The sequence below is a fragment of the Eretmochelys imbricata genome, chromosome 1 (assembly GCF_965152235.1).
Source record: "Eretmochelys imbricata isolate rEreImb1 chromosome 1, rEreImb1.hap1, whole genome shotgun sequence".
In the NCBI taxonomy this organism is placed as follows: domain Eukaryota; kingdom Metazoa; phylum Chordata; order Testudines; family Cheloniidae; genus Eretmochelys; species Eretmochelys imbricata.
Window position 1 is genome coordinate 343794138 of NC_135572.1, and position 13349 is coordinate 343807486.

Below are 13349 nucleotides of genomic sequence, written 5' to 3' on the forward strand. Positions count from 1 at the left end.
CCCAGGACAGTGAAGGGAGGCAGGTGTGATACAGCCTCACCTGAAGAAGTGCTCTGTGTGTAGCGTAAAGCTTGTCTCTCACCAACAGAAGTCGGGCCAATAAAAGGTATGACCTCACGCACCTTGTCTCCCTAATACCCTGGGACTGACACCGCTACAACTGCACTCCACACAACGGTCTCACCATGTCTGTCCCCGTCTATTTCCTTTTCCTTCTCTTTTTTTATCCCTCCATTTTGCTGAATGAATTTGTTTTCGGTCAACTATTGTTACGGCACCTCTGCTCATTAAGGGTGACGTTGTCCCAGCCCTTACTCACCTGTGGAAAGGAGGACAGGACGCTGTGTCTCCTGCTTCCTGCTACAATAGGCTCTGTATGTGTGCGGGTGTCTGTGAATCAGTAAGTGGGCAGGGAAGGGGAATGAGTGGTGCCCTGACTGCACACACACACACTTTCCAGCTATAGGAGCTAGCAAGTTGTACAAGGGACAGAACTACTCCCCATAAAAGGTGAAGTATCTTATTACTCCCCAAAGCAAGTGGGGAACAAGAAAGCAATTGTGATGCTGACTCATAATTCATGCTCCTGCCAGATCAGATTGTAAGGTTATAGTCTCGTCCCTGAGGGCCCAAAGAGTCCTATTGCTTCAGTGTGTATTAGATAAGTCCTAGGGTGAAATCTTGGTCCTAAATAATGGCAAAATTCCCATTGACGTGAATCAGGCCTAATTTCTTAAAGTTTGAGAAACACCAGGCACTAAGGGATGCTATAGGGCATTCTCTAAAAAAGAAAATGTATAGATTACAACTATTGTTGGATTCAACATCTCCCCCGTATCAGGAAAGCCAAATACTAATGCAAAGAAGATTAACACTCAAGTACTGCACATCTTTCTCTATCTCTTGGTCTTGATATGGGCTACATAGTGGACAGAAGTTTCTTGAGCTTTTTGTTTGCAGGGTTGCTCTCCACAAATTGAGGCTCACTTCCACTAACAGATTACTCCTTCACAGGAACGCTTGAGGGGGCCCAACTGAACGTCACTAGATATAGCAACAGCAGGAGTGCCATTTTAGCAAGCAGCCCTCCCCTCTAGTACTGGTGATAACTCTTGGAAATTGAAGGCGCTGTGCAGCAGTAACAGCTGGTGCCTTTTCCTTTAGTATTGTTCATTGAATTATTTAATTTTTTAATTTCGAGAGAATAGGGAAAACTCATTTTACAAACAAAAGACTAGATGCTAATCTCGAGTGCCTAGTATATGTAGCCAAAAAATCTCAAATATCCCCTATGGTAGTTGCTAATTTCTTAGCAAGAAAAAAAACATATGAATTAGGTTTTTTGCCATTCTAGATTTCAAACATGAAAAGAAATGTTGCTTTAAAACTGAGGCTGACATAGTGTTTCCTGTTTCATTTGAATATCAGCTGAAATAACCCAGGCAATAAATCCTTCAAATCTTACCTACAGGTATAAGGGCAGGAATTCTGTACTTTATTTGGAAGAATGATGTTTGAAGATAATTTGTCTGCAGTGTTTGTAAAAGTAATCAACTTAACGTAGATACATGTATATATCTGAGGTTGTAGAAAGCATTGTTGCCTTTGAGAATTAGTAAGTGATCACAAAGAATGTATCTAATGTATACACACAAGAAAGCAGAGTTAAGGTTGTTGGTTCAACATGAACTTTTGTAACCCTCTGCCAGGAATCAGCAGCAACCAGGGCCAGGTTCAATATCTAGGGGTTCCTTTTCAACAATAAAACACAGAACCGGCTCAAACCCTGTGACAGGATCCCCAGGGTACAACCGGGAACTGGGGTACCGCTGTGCCTTCTTAACTCTCCAGCCTGGACTGTCTCTCACAATGCTTTGCTAGTGGCAAGTAGCAACCCCCTCCAGGTGCTGTTATCACTCAGCACAACAACATATGGAGCCCCACACCCAGCTAGATTGTATGAATGCTCCCAGGGCCACTCGTGATTCACACAGAGAAAGGCACCAGCAAATCTCCCAAGCCCCAGCCTTGCACCCCAGAACTGTACCATCTTGCCCTGGTCCAAAGCCTGACCAATGTAAGTTTATTACCCAGTCCGCCCCTCCCTTGATGTGGAGAGGACACACAAAAGCCTTTGTAAACTGAGCTGAGATTTCCCAAGCACTTCAACGAAAACACTGTTTTAGGTAAAATATAAAACAGATTTATTAACTATAGAAAGATAGGTTTCAGAGTAACAGCCGTGTTAGTCTGTATTCGCAAAAAGAAAAGGAGTACTTGTGGCACCTTAGAGACTAACCAATTTATTTGAGCATGAGCTTTCGTATCTGATGAAGTGAGCTGTAGCTCACGAAAGCTCATGCTCAAATAAATTGGTTAGTCTCTAAGGTGCCACAAGTACTCCTTTTCTTTTTATAGAAAGATAGATTTTAAATTATTATAAGTGGTAGGCATAAAAAGGTCAGGGATGGCTACCAAAGAATATAAAAGGTAAGTGCACAGTCTAAAATCTTAAACCTTATTACACTCAGCAGTATTTGGATCAAGCAGTTTTCTCACCACACTGAATGTTACAGTTCTTAATACACAGGCTTCCCCTTTTGAGCCTGGGACTATTCTCCTCAGCTGAAGTCTTTGTCTTTCCACTGTTCTTGTTTCTTCTAGTGTAGGTGGGGGAGAAGAAAGACCAAGGCATGATGCCACTGTCCCTTATGTTATACCCTCAGTCCATGTGCCTGGAAAACACTAGCCCAGACATGCCCTGTTGGGCTTTGCTGAGTCACAGAGTTGAGCAATCCCCCCTTGTGTGATGCTTGGGCAGCCCTCTTACAATATTGTAAATCCCTTATTTACAATTCCACTGCTGATTAATGGTTGTTTAACACCTTCCTGGATGCAGATCACCTCCTTTGTTGTCACTAGCAAACTTACCACATATTTCAGTAACAACTATACAGCAAAATCCCATAACTTCATACACACTATTGATATACATATTTTGTCAGAACAATAGGTTTCAGCAGATCATGACTTTTCATATAATATCTTACATGGCATGCTTCGTATGAAATATATCATAATCATATAATAGGGATGAATATGGGGATTCCAGGGTGCTACTTTGAGGTACAGAGTACCACAAGCCCCCACCCAGTAACCTGGAAAAATTACACACCACCCCCTGGGTGCCCCTAAGAGGCAACACTTCCCCTCTCGCAAGCACAGAGTCTGAGTGTAGAAAAGAAACTTTTAATGAAAGGAGGGAAGAAACCTGGCATTAACTGTGGAAAACGCTGCAAGCCGGATTCATAAACATAAAACTGTGAGCAAAACATCCACCCCAGAGTACCTTGGGCAGTGTCGTTTGCCTCAGGTTCTTGAGTTCTACAACCAAAATTTCCTTTAACTCTTTTCTCACAGTGGTTGTCCTTGGTCAGTGAAGACCCAGAGTTTAGAGGCCCATCTGTGTGATTTCACCTTCCATTCTGGGTGAGGGAGGGAAGAAGGCACCTTGCTTGCTCCACTGCGAGCCACTGGCCACCCCACTGTCTGTGCTGCTGTCACCGATGCACACTGTCACCTTCTACTGCCACCTGCTTCTCTACTGTGACCTCTGCAGGTCAGTCTCTTGAGGTTCCACCCAGCTCTTAGTGGTTTTCAGTTCTTAATGGGGGAACTTCATTGCTGAAGCAGGCTGGGCAGAAACACCGTCCCACGACAAGTGATTTCAGCTCTAGTGATCACTTAACAAAACAAAAGACTCCTAATAAAGCCTTAATTAGCTCTATCTTTGAACAGTAGGGAGGGGTAGGTTAAACTCTTAGGTAGAGCCCACACCTCCCAGCAGGAACATCTGTCCCCACCCCCTCTCTCTTTCTCAGAGGGCTGGCCTCTGTTTAACAAGCCCCGAGCCCCCTGTTTAACAAGTTCAGTCCAACTGAGGATGCCTCCCTCAATCAGGACAGGCTAAGTACGTTCTGCTGCCTTTTACTCACAATAAGGATAACCTTTCATTAACCTTGCATTCAAGTTTAAAATTTTTTATTAAAGCTAATGTTAAAATTATATAATACACAGATTAAGGAAAGAGTGGCTGTACATCTGGGTGTGGAGCTTAGATTATCCCAAAGTACAAAAACTGGTTTAAAAATCATAAAATACTTATAGTACAGAATCTGCAATAACCCAAATTTAGGTGAATAAATTTAACATACAGTTTAGATATTAGAAGCCGAATACTCGGGTACATCACTCATGAAATATTATAGAGAGAGTTGGTTGTAGAAAGCAAATATAGGAATGAGTGTGGATTATCCCTCAGTAATTGAGCATTTAGGATAGGTTGTCCCTTAGTAAATATAATCCATCAGAGAAGAATTTCAGTTACTTTCCGATTTGTATCCCAACACCAGCCAAAGATGACCATTTTGGCAACACAGCTCTGTCTGCTGCATACCTAGGCAGAGTGGGTGTGTTCACATAAATACAGTCTGGTCCTGAAGTTGTTCCACTCCCCAGCTAGCTGTCATGGGAGAGCTCATTTAGACCCTAGCAGGGTCTTTCACTTTCACATTTCCTGACTTTTGACTGCTACGCTGTGCAACCTTAACAATGCGTTAGTGCACGGGGGTTGCATTTAATATAATAAAAGGCCAATATAAATAGATACTAGATAAATTAAGACATAGCTGAAATCTTTCAGTTGACTAATAGCTTGATTCAAATAAGAGGATAAGGAAGTAGCTGAGAAGAATCATGCAATTTGGGTTAAAATAATTGCCCTGTTATTCCATTTTAAAGCAAAAAAACAAACAAATGCCAGGTTTTAATTAATAGTTTATACTGGAGCAACTTGGAGAAATATTACAAACAACTGTCCTGGAATTGCTTTCAAATATCTATCCATTAATGTGATTATAAGACAAAGAAGCTCTTAAAAGTTTGTCTTTGTATTTTTGTTGCTACATTAGTCAAATCTATGCCTAAAACTTGTCAGCTTTTAAAGAGTTAGGGCCCAATTCTGAAAATGCCCAACGTGCATACCTTAAAATACAGGAGTAGTCAAAATGAAGTCAATGGATCTACTCACACATTAAAGTTAAGCACATAAGTAAGTGTATGCAGATTCTCCATATATTCAGCAGAACCAGGGCAAAAAAGGCAGTCATGTCTTTAATATTAAATCACACCAGCAGAAGGGTAAAAATAAATAGACGCCAACTTCTGTTTAGATGATAACAGTTAACAACTTGTATATGGCCGCAAGGTTAAGGGGCCATTACAGTTGGTGAAGAAGCAATGGGAGGGGTTTACACCTTCTCCAGGAACTAACATTCTGGACTTTGTAACCAACCTACAAAACACCCTCCGAACCTCTTTAGCCCTTGCTAAAGAAAACCTAAAGGATGCTCAAAAAGAGCAAAAATCCTGGTATGGTAAACATGCCAGAGAGCTTTCCTTCAAAGTAGGGGACCAGATCATGGTCTTAAAGGCGCTCCAGGCCCACAAAATGGAAGTGTCATGGGAAGGGCCATTCATGGTCCAAGAGCGCCTGGGAGCTGTTAATTATGTCATAGCATTCCCCACCTCAAACTGAAAGCCTAAGGTATACCATATTAATTCTCTAAAGCCCTTTTATTCCAGAGAATTAAAGGTTTGTCAGTTTACAGCCCAGGGAGGAGATGATGCTGAGTGGCCTGAAGGTGTCTACTATGAAGGGAAAAGTGCTGGTGGCGTGGAAGAGGTGAACCTCTCCATGACCCTTGGGCGTATGCAGCGACAGCAGATCAAGGAGCTGTGCACTAGCTACGCACCAACGTTCTCAGCCACCCCAGGACTGACTGAACGGGCATACCACTCCATTGACACAGGTAATGCTCACCCAATTAGGGTCCAACCTTACCGGGTGTCTCCTCAAGCTAAAACTGCTATAGAACGGGAGATCCAGGATATGCTACAGATGGGTGTAATCCACCCCCTGGCCATGCATGGGCATCTCCAGTGGTTCTAGTTCCCAAACCAAATGGGGAGATACGTTTTTGCATGGACTACCGTAGGCTAAATGCTGTAACTCGCCCAGACAACTATCCAAGGCCACGCACAGATGAACTATTAGAGAAACTGGGACGGGCCCAGTTCATCTCTACCTTGGACTTAACCAAGGGGTACTGTCAGGTAACACTAGATGAATCTGCCAAGGAAAGGTCAGCCTTCATCACACCTCTCGGGCTGTATGAATTTAATGTGCTCCCTTTTGGGCTGCGAAATACACCCGCCACCTTCCAAAAACTTGTAGATGGTCTCCTAGCAAGATTGGGAGAATATGCAGTCGCCTACCTTGACAATGTGGCCATATTCTCGGATTCCTGGGTAGACCACCTGGAACATCTACAAAAAGTCTTTGAGTGCATAAGGGAGGCAGGACTAACTGTTAAGGCTAAGAAGTTTCAAATAGGCCTAAACCGAGTGACTTACCTTGGACACCAGGTGGGTCAAGGAATTATCAACCCCCTAGAGGTCAAAGTGGATGCTATCCAAAAGTGGCCTGTCACAAAATCAAAGAAATAGGTCCAATCCTTCTTAGGCGTGGCTGGACATTACAGGCGATTTGTACCGCAATACAGCCAAATTGCCGCCCCACTGACAGACCTAACCAAAAAGAAACAGCCAAATGCAGTTCAGTGGACTGAAGAGTGTCAGAAGGCCTTTAACCAGCTTAAAGCGACACTCATGTCTGACCCTGTGCTAAGGGCCCCAGACTTTGACAAACCATTCCTAGTAACCACAGATGCGTCCGAGCATGGTGTGGGAGCAGTCTTAATGCAGGAAGGACGGAATAAAGAATTCCATCCTGTCGTGTTTCTCAGCAAGAAGCTGTCTGAGAGGCAAAGCCACTGGTCAATCCGTGAAAAGGAATGTTATGCCATTGTCTACGCTCTGGAAAAGCTACTCCCATATGTTTGGGGATGGCGTTTCCACCTGCAAACCAACCATGCTGCGCTACAGTGGCTTCATACCACCACGGGAAATAACAAAAAACTTATTCAGTGGAGTTTAGCTCTCCAGGATTTTTATTTCAACATACAACACATTTCAGGAGCTTCTAACAAAGTGGCTGATGCACTTTCCAGTGAAAGTTTCCCAGAATCAAGTGGTTAAAATTGTCCTTGTGGAAAATATGGTTAGTCTTTATCCAGTTAGTAGTATATTTAGAGATGCATGTGTCTTATTAACTCTGTTTTATCCTAGAGCTCCAGAAAGAAATCACAGCTAGTGTTTCACCCTATCTGTGATTTGGGGGATGTGTAATAAATATAAAGGGAAGGGTAACCACCTTTCTGTATATAGTGCTATAAAATCCCTCCTGGCTAGAGGCAAAACCCTTTCACCTGTAAAGGGTTAAGAAGCTAAGGTAACCCCGCTGGCACCTCACCCAAAATGGCCAATGAGAGGACAAGATTCTTTCAAATCTGGAGGGGGGGAACAAAGGGTTTGGTCTGTCTGTGTGATGCTTTTGCCGGGAACAGATCAGGAATGCAGCCTTACAACTCCTGTAAAGTTAGTAAGTAATCTGTAAGTAATCTAGCTAGAAAATGCGTTAGATTTTCTTTTGTTTATTGGCTTGTAAAATAAGCTGTGCTGGATGGAATGTATATTCCTGTTTTTGTGTCTTTTGTAACTTAAGGTTTTGCCTAGAGGGATTCTCTATGTTTTCAATCTGATTACCCTGTAAGGTATTTACCATCCTGATTTTACAGAGGTGATTCTTTTACCTTTTCTTTCATTAAAATTCTTCTTTTAAGAACCTGATTGATTTTTCATTGTTCTTAAGATCCAAGGGTTTGGGTCTGTGTTCACCTGTACAAATTGGTGAGGATTCTTATCAAGCCTTCCCCAGGAAAGGGGGTGTAGGGCTTGGGGGGATATTTGCGGTGAAGACGTCTCCAAATGGGCTCTTTCCCTGTTCTTTGTTTAAAATGCTTGGTGGTGGCAGCATACGGTTCAAGGACAAGGCAAAGTTTGTACCTTGGGGAAGTTTTTAACCTAAGCTGGTAAGAATAAGATTAGGGGGTCTTTCATGCAGGTCCCCACATCTGTACCCTCGAGTTCAGAGTGGGGAAGGAACCTTGACATGGATGACAGTAAAATTAGTTGTACTGCACTGATGCACATAACAGTAGAAAATGACTAATGAAGTGTTAACATCAGCATTGATTTCTGCTAAGGGATGCTCCATGTCATTTCAGCAAAAAAATTTGTCATGGTAAAAAAATTGAAGTAAACCTGAGAGATTATAGCAAAGTTTTAGAAAAAGTTTTAGAAAAAGGCAAAGATGCCATTTTTCATGGGGATACCAACATTTTGACTGTACTTACCCTGGTGTGACTCAAGAGTATTTGAATTCAATGTAGTTACACCAGGGTAAGTGAGATCAGTATTAAAGGATATCAAATTCATGTCATCTGATGCACACAAGTAGGTCCATAAGTCCACGTGTAGTTCCAATCAAATCAATGGCAGAGGTATGATAATGCAGATCAGATTGCAGCATCAGGATCTTAATGATAAAGAGTTATGCCCCCCCAGCTTTACAGATATACTGGTAGAGAACAAAATCAATTATAATTTACATAGTCATTAGTTTAATTATGAACTGCAGATACCACCAAAGGAAGCTTTGAATTTATAATGCTGTTGATAATGCACTCTGAATGTCGATAAGGCTTACTTCCATCACCAACAGATGCTCCAAAATGATACATACACAAGCTTCATCAAACTTGCACTGTAATGCAAAAACTTAACCGTGATCTCATATCAGCTGTAGGAACTGATGAGCAGATCTGACTGTTCACACACTCCATGCATTTGGGAAGTTATTCTGCCTAACATGGCTATGGTCACTGTTAAGATTTCCTGTTTCTCTGTTGCCTAGCTGTATTTGAGGGATTGGCTGGTTACTTTGGACCATTGGGCCCAGTTTTTGTTTAATTTCTGTATTACATTTTTTACAGCAGACCAGATTCTGGATGCCTTATACCTTCAGCAATAAAGAACACAAACTGTTCACCTGCCTTGCTATAGGCCAATATGCCAACACTGCTCTTCTAAAACTCCAGCACATTTTAAATGAATTGAACTTGATTCTCTGTACCCTTATTGAAACTGACCTTCCAAGAAAAGAGATGGGCCTGAGGCAAACCCCTTGATATGAGCAAACCCCACAATCTGGGAAAGTTGAGCTCCAGATCTAAGCTGTATGGCTTGGGCCTATTTCAAGAAAGAAAGGAAGGAAAGCTCATCTGGGGGAGAGAAGTGGGGTTCAGTTACAGATAGAGTGTGACTAGCCCTTATATGCTTGGTCGGGGGAGTAAGGAGTACTACGACCCTACACAAACACACAACTTCCCCATATCTCTGCTATAGACATTAGGGAGAAAGCAGGGGCTCCATGCCCAGAACTTCAACATCTATACACATTGGAGAGGAGTGGGGAATGGTCAGAGCCCCTTTACAGTGCACAGCCATTGCAAGGTGGGATGATGTAATCTATGCCTGGTCAGGGGTAGTCGCAGGTTACTTTCCCCCAGAGCAATTGACTGCTTCTGGGGTGGCACAGATACATGCCACTCTATACACAGGGCTAAATGTAAAGGTGCATTCTAACCTTTATATTGGTCAGTCCTGCCCACAGTACCTGAAAGGAGAGCCATGTACATTCTGAGGGCAGCTCAGCTGTACTGCTTCCAAGCTGCCTTTATCTTCTAAAGCAAGGCAGTGTGGGTCAGATATGAAAGCTTATCTCTAACACCCTCCTTTCCTTTCCTGAAGGAGAGTCTTTCTCACCAACAGAAGTTGCACCAATAAAAGATATCTCCCCCGCCTTGTATTTCCTTTCCTTTTAATCAATCACCTAAACATTCAGGAGATGACTCAATCAGTCTTTGTTGCTTCACATATGGGTTTCTCAACTAATTATCTCTTAAACAGCTGTTCTGTCTTCCATAGATTGAAAAGAATGATACAATATCTGCTTTTAGGAGTATAAAACCATTACATGAACAGAGAAACTAACAATATTATAACATGGACTTCTCCTTTGGCTGTGATTGTTTACTGTACCAAATCCCTCGGGATGATATTATTTTGACATAGAATCTCAATACGTTAAGGTGATTTGATAGAGGAGATACAGATTATTCTATTATTCTGTTGGCTTCAGGAGCCCTTTATTAAACTCCTGTAATACCCCATAATATTCAGAACACACGCATGCAAATTTGCAGTTTAAGGAGTACAGAGAGTTTATCACAATATAAATATTCTGCCACATTAACACACAGTGTGCTAAAGTAGGACTGAGCAAAATAGGATAGTTCTGAAGTTAACTTTAAAGTGTCATTAATCATTTCTCATTATTTTGCTTGTGTCTTTCCTATGTTATTTTCTTAATATTGGAGTCACCCTGACCACTTAAACTATTGCTTTATTTATTACTTTGTCTAAAGAGGCAGCAACCCCTTCCCCAAAAGCATTTCCCTAATAACCTTCTTTCCTGTCAAAAATGTTGACCAAAATATTATGGATCTGTCTCTTGCTGTAAAAAGTTTCTGAAATATCCTAAATAATAAGGATAATGAACCAGTTGCATGCTTAAGTTTCACTGGTTGTGACCAAACTTTAGCACTTCAGAATAGAATGAGCCTACTGAGAGACCGTGATGTCTCTTGAGAGATCTCTAGTCTACCTACTAGATATTTTCTATTCCCCAGGCTCTGCCACCGACTCAGTGTGGGTGAAATTCTCTCTTCTGCAGAGTGTCAGCACAAAACTTACCTGCCACTTAACGGTCTTAAAATGGGGCTTAAATGGGACTTAATGCATTGTCCTTTTCTGACCTGTTTTACAGGAGTGAATCATCTTTTGTAACATCAGGCAAATTGCTTCACATTTCTGTGCTTCAGTTTCTCTCTGTAAACTGGGAATATTTACCCACTTCTCTCGGGCGTTTTCAGATCCGTGGATGAAAGGCGTTTCTAACAGAACAGCTGGGTTTGTCTGTTGACCTGCTCCATTAGCAGGCAGTAGACATATAGTGAGGAGGAGAAGAGGAATGGTGCAGTGATTATAAAAGCTAGCCTGGGACTAGCTAATTCTGCTCTGCCACAGACTTCATGCATGACCTTGGACAAGTCACTGAGTTTCTCTGTACCTCAGTTTCCCATCTATAAAATGGGGATAATAGCACTGTCCTAAGTCCCAGGAATGTTAGGTGGATGACTACATTAAAGATTGGGAGGTGCTCAGATACTATGACAATGGGGCATATAAATAACTAAGATAAATACTGCAGGTGGATGCTATTGGATCCCTACTGACTCAATGTGGCAGGTGCACATTAACCCAGCATCTAGATTGTTCTGGAGTAGAACAAAAGTACAACCTGCTCATAGTGCTTTGTAAATGCGAAGTATTATTGCTATCCTGTAGAAATTAGTCTTGGAAACCTTTCAAGTTTGAACACCGGGGAAGCAATATATTCCTTCATAGTTTAGTTGCATGCTAGTAAGTGAATAGAAGTGATCGTGTCAGGATAACAAACTAACCAACAATTTCCCAGAGGTGACTGCTCTTCAACAAGTCTAAGGAGCTGGGAAAGATTGAGAATAATTATTCTTGTACCCTAGACTTTATGAATGCCAATTCTAGTGTCATTAAAATCCAACAGACCTACAGGGGCCTAGGCTGTTGTGCAGCATATAAAATGAACCTTGCAAAGTAAACAGTATGTATGAATCAATCTCTAAAAATACTTTGTCGTGACGGTAAGGTAGGAATAATGTCAGCCTGCAGTTAACAGCCTCATCTGAGCAATCTCTGCTTTGGAAACCAAAGTGACCTTTGATATTTATCAAGGCAATGAAAACACTACAGCTACCGGTATATTCAAAAACTGATGAGAGGCCTTTGTGAACAGGACAGTAATAACCAGATCTTTCTGCAGTAGCTGGGCAACTCTGTCACTTTCCAATATGAAACACCAAATCCTGTAGCCTCCTATTTATAGTCCAATAGCACCCAATCAACACAAGTAATGTGTCAGAAGTACAGATCTAGTAAGCCATAGTTTCTCTCCACAAGCCACACCCCCTCTCTCCAACTTCTCTAGCTAACCCATACTACCATGAATCATCCCAAATGCTCTCCTTCCACCTATGCCAGGCCCCAATGGAAAATATTCAGCCTCAATCTGGAAGAAAATTCAATAAAAAAGGAAAACATCTCCTATTCCACATACTCAGAAAGCAGGCTAGTGGGGCAAGGTAGAAAGGTTTTATTGGCAGTTATTTAAGATGATCTGAGGACTGCATTCTATTCTATTCCTTATACTGCACAAAGTAGGTTTTACTCTTGCTGGTGACAGGTCCATTGTGCTAATGGAGTTGTTGACCGCAATCCACATCCCAGCTTCATTACTTGTAAGTAATGTGGCCACTTCAAACTTGACGAGCTAAGGAAAACTTGCCACAAAAGAACAATTCTTGAAGCTGTAATTGTTCACTAGCCTTGCTATCTATAGCGCACTCATCACCCTAGTATTTGAATGTTCTTGCACCCCAGGAAAAGAGCCTAAGTCCATAAAATAGGCCTGTGATCAGGGTTCTTGATTCTCATACGGTTCCCTGTCCCATGCTGCTGCAATTTGTCATACTGATCCCTTATGCCTCTTCAAATGCTTGTCTTAAGGGAAGAGTTGACATCAAATTTTGCTTTCCATTCTAAGGTCCAAGGCAATGTTTCAATAGCATAATTACACTCTCCTACACTGAATGGTCTTTTTGGCAAACAGATAAGAATATCATAAAAATAAATAAGGCAAGATCATAAGAGGATGTAATTCTGTTGACTTTAGTGGAGCTCTGCCCAATGAGGATCTGGCTCATTGTTTGATAACTGACAACACAGAACCTGAGCTTAGATTAGGAATCTTATAACATTCTTAGATCAATCACATAGCAACTGAGTATATTCTACCAGCTGCAGCTCTTGATTGAAACAGATTGTGACACTCTATAGTCACATAGAGCGTCCTGTAACCCCCATATTCCTCATTTATATATATAATTGTGATATTGCATATAAAGCAGTCTCTGTGAGGTATTAGGGAAAAGGTTATGATCTGCTGAAAGTGACTGTTCTATCAAAATATGTATATCATTAATGCATATGAATTTATGAGAATTGTTTTGTATGGTTTTCACTAAAATATGCTCTTGCTTTGGGAAGCGCCTAGATACTAGCTCCCCAGAGACAATGCCAAGGAAAGTAACCAGCACCGGGGTGAGTGT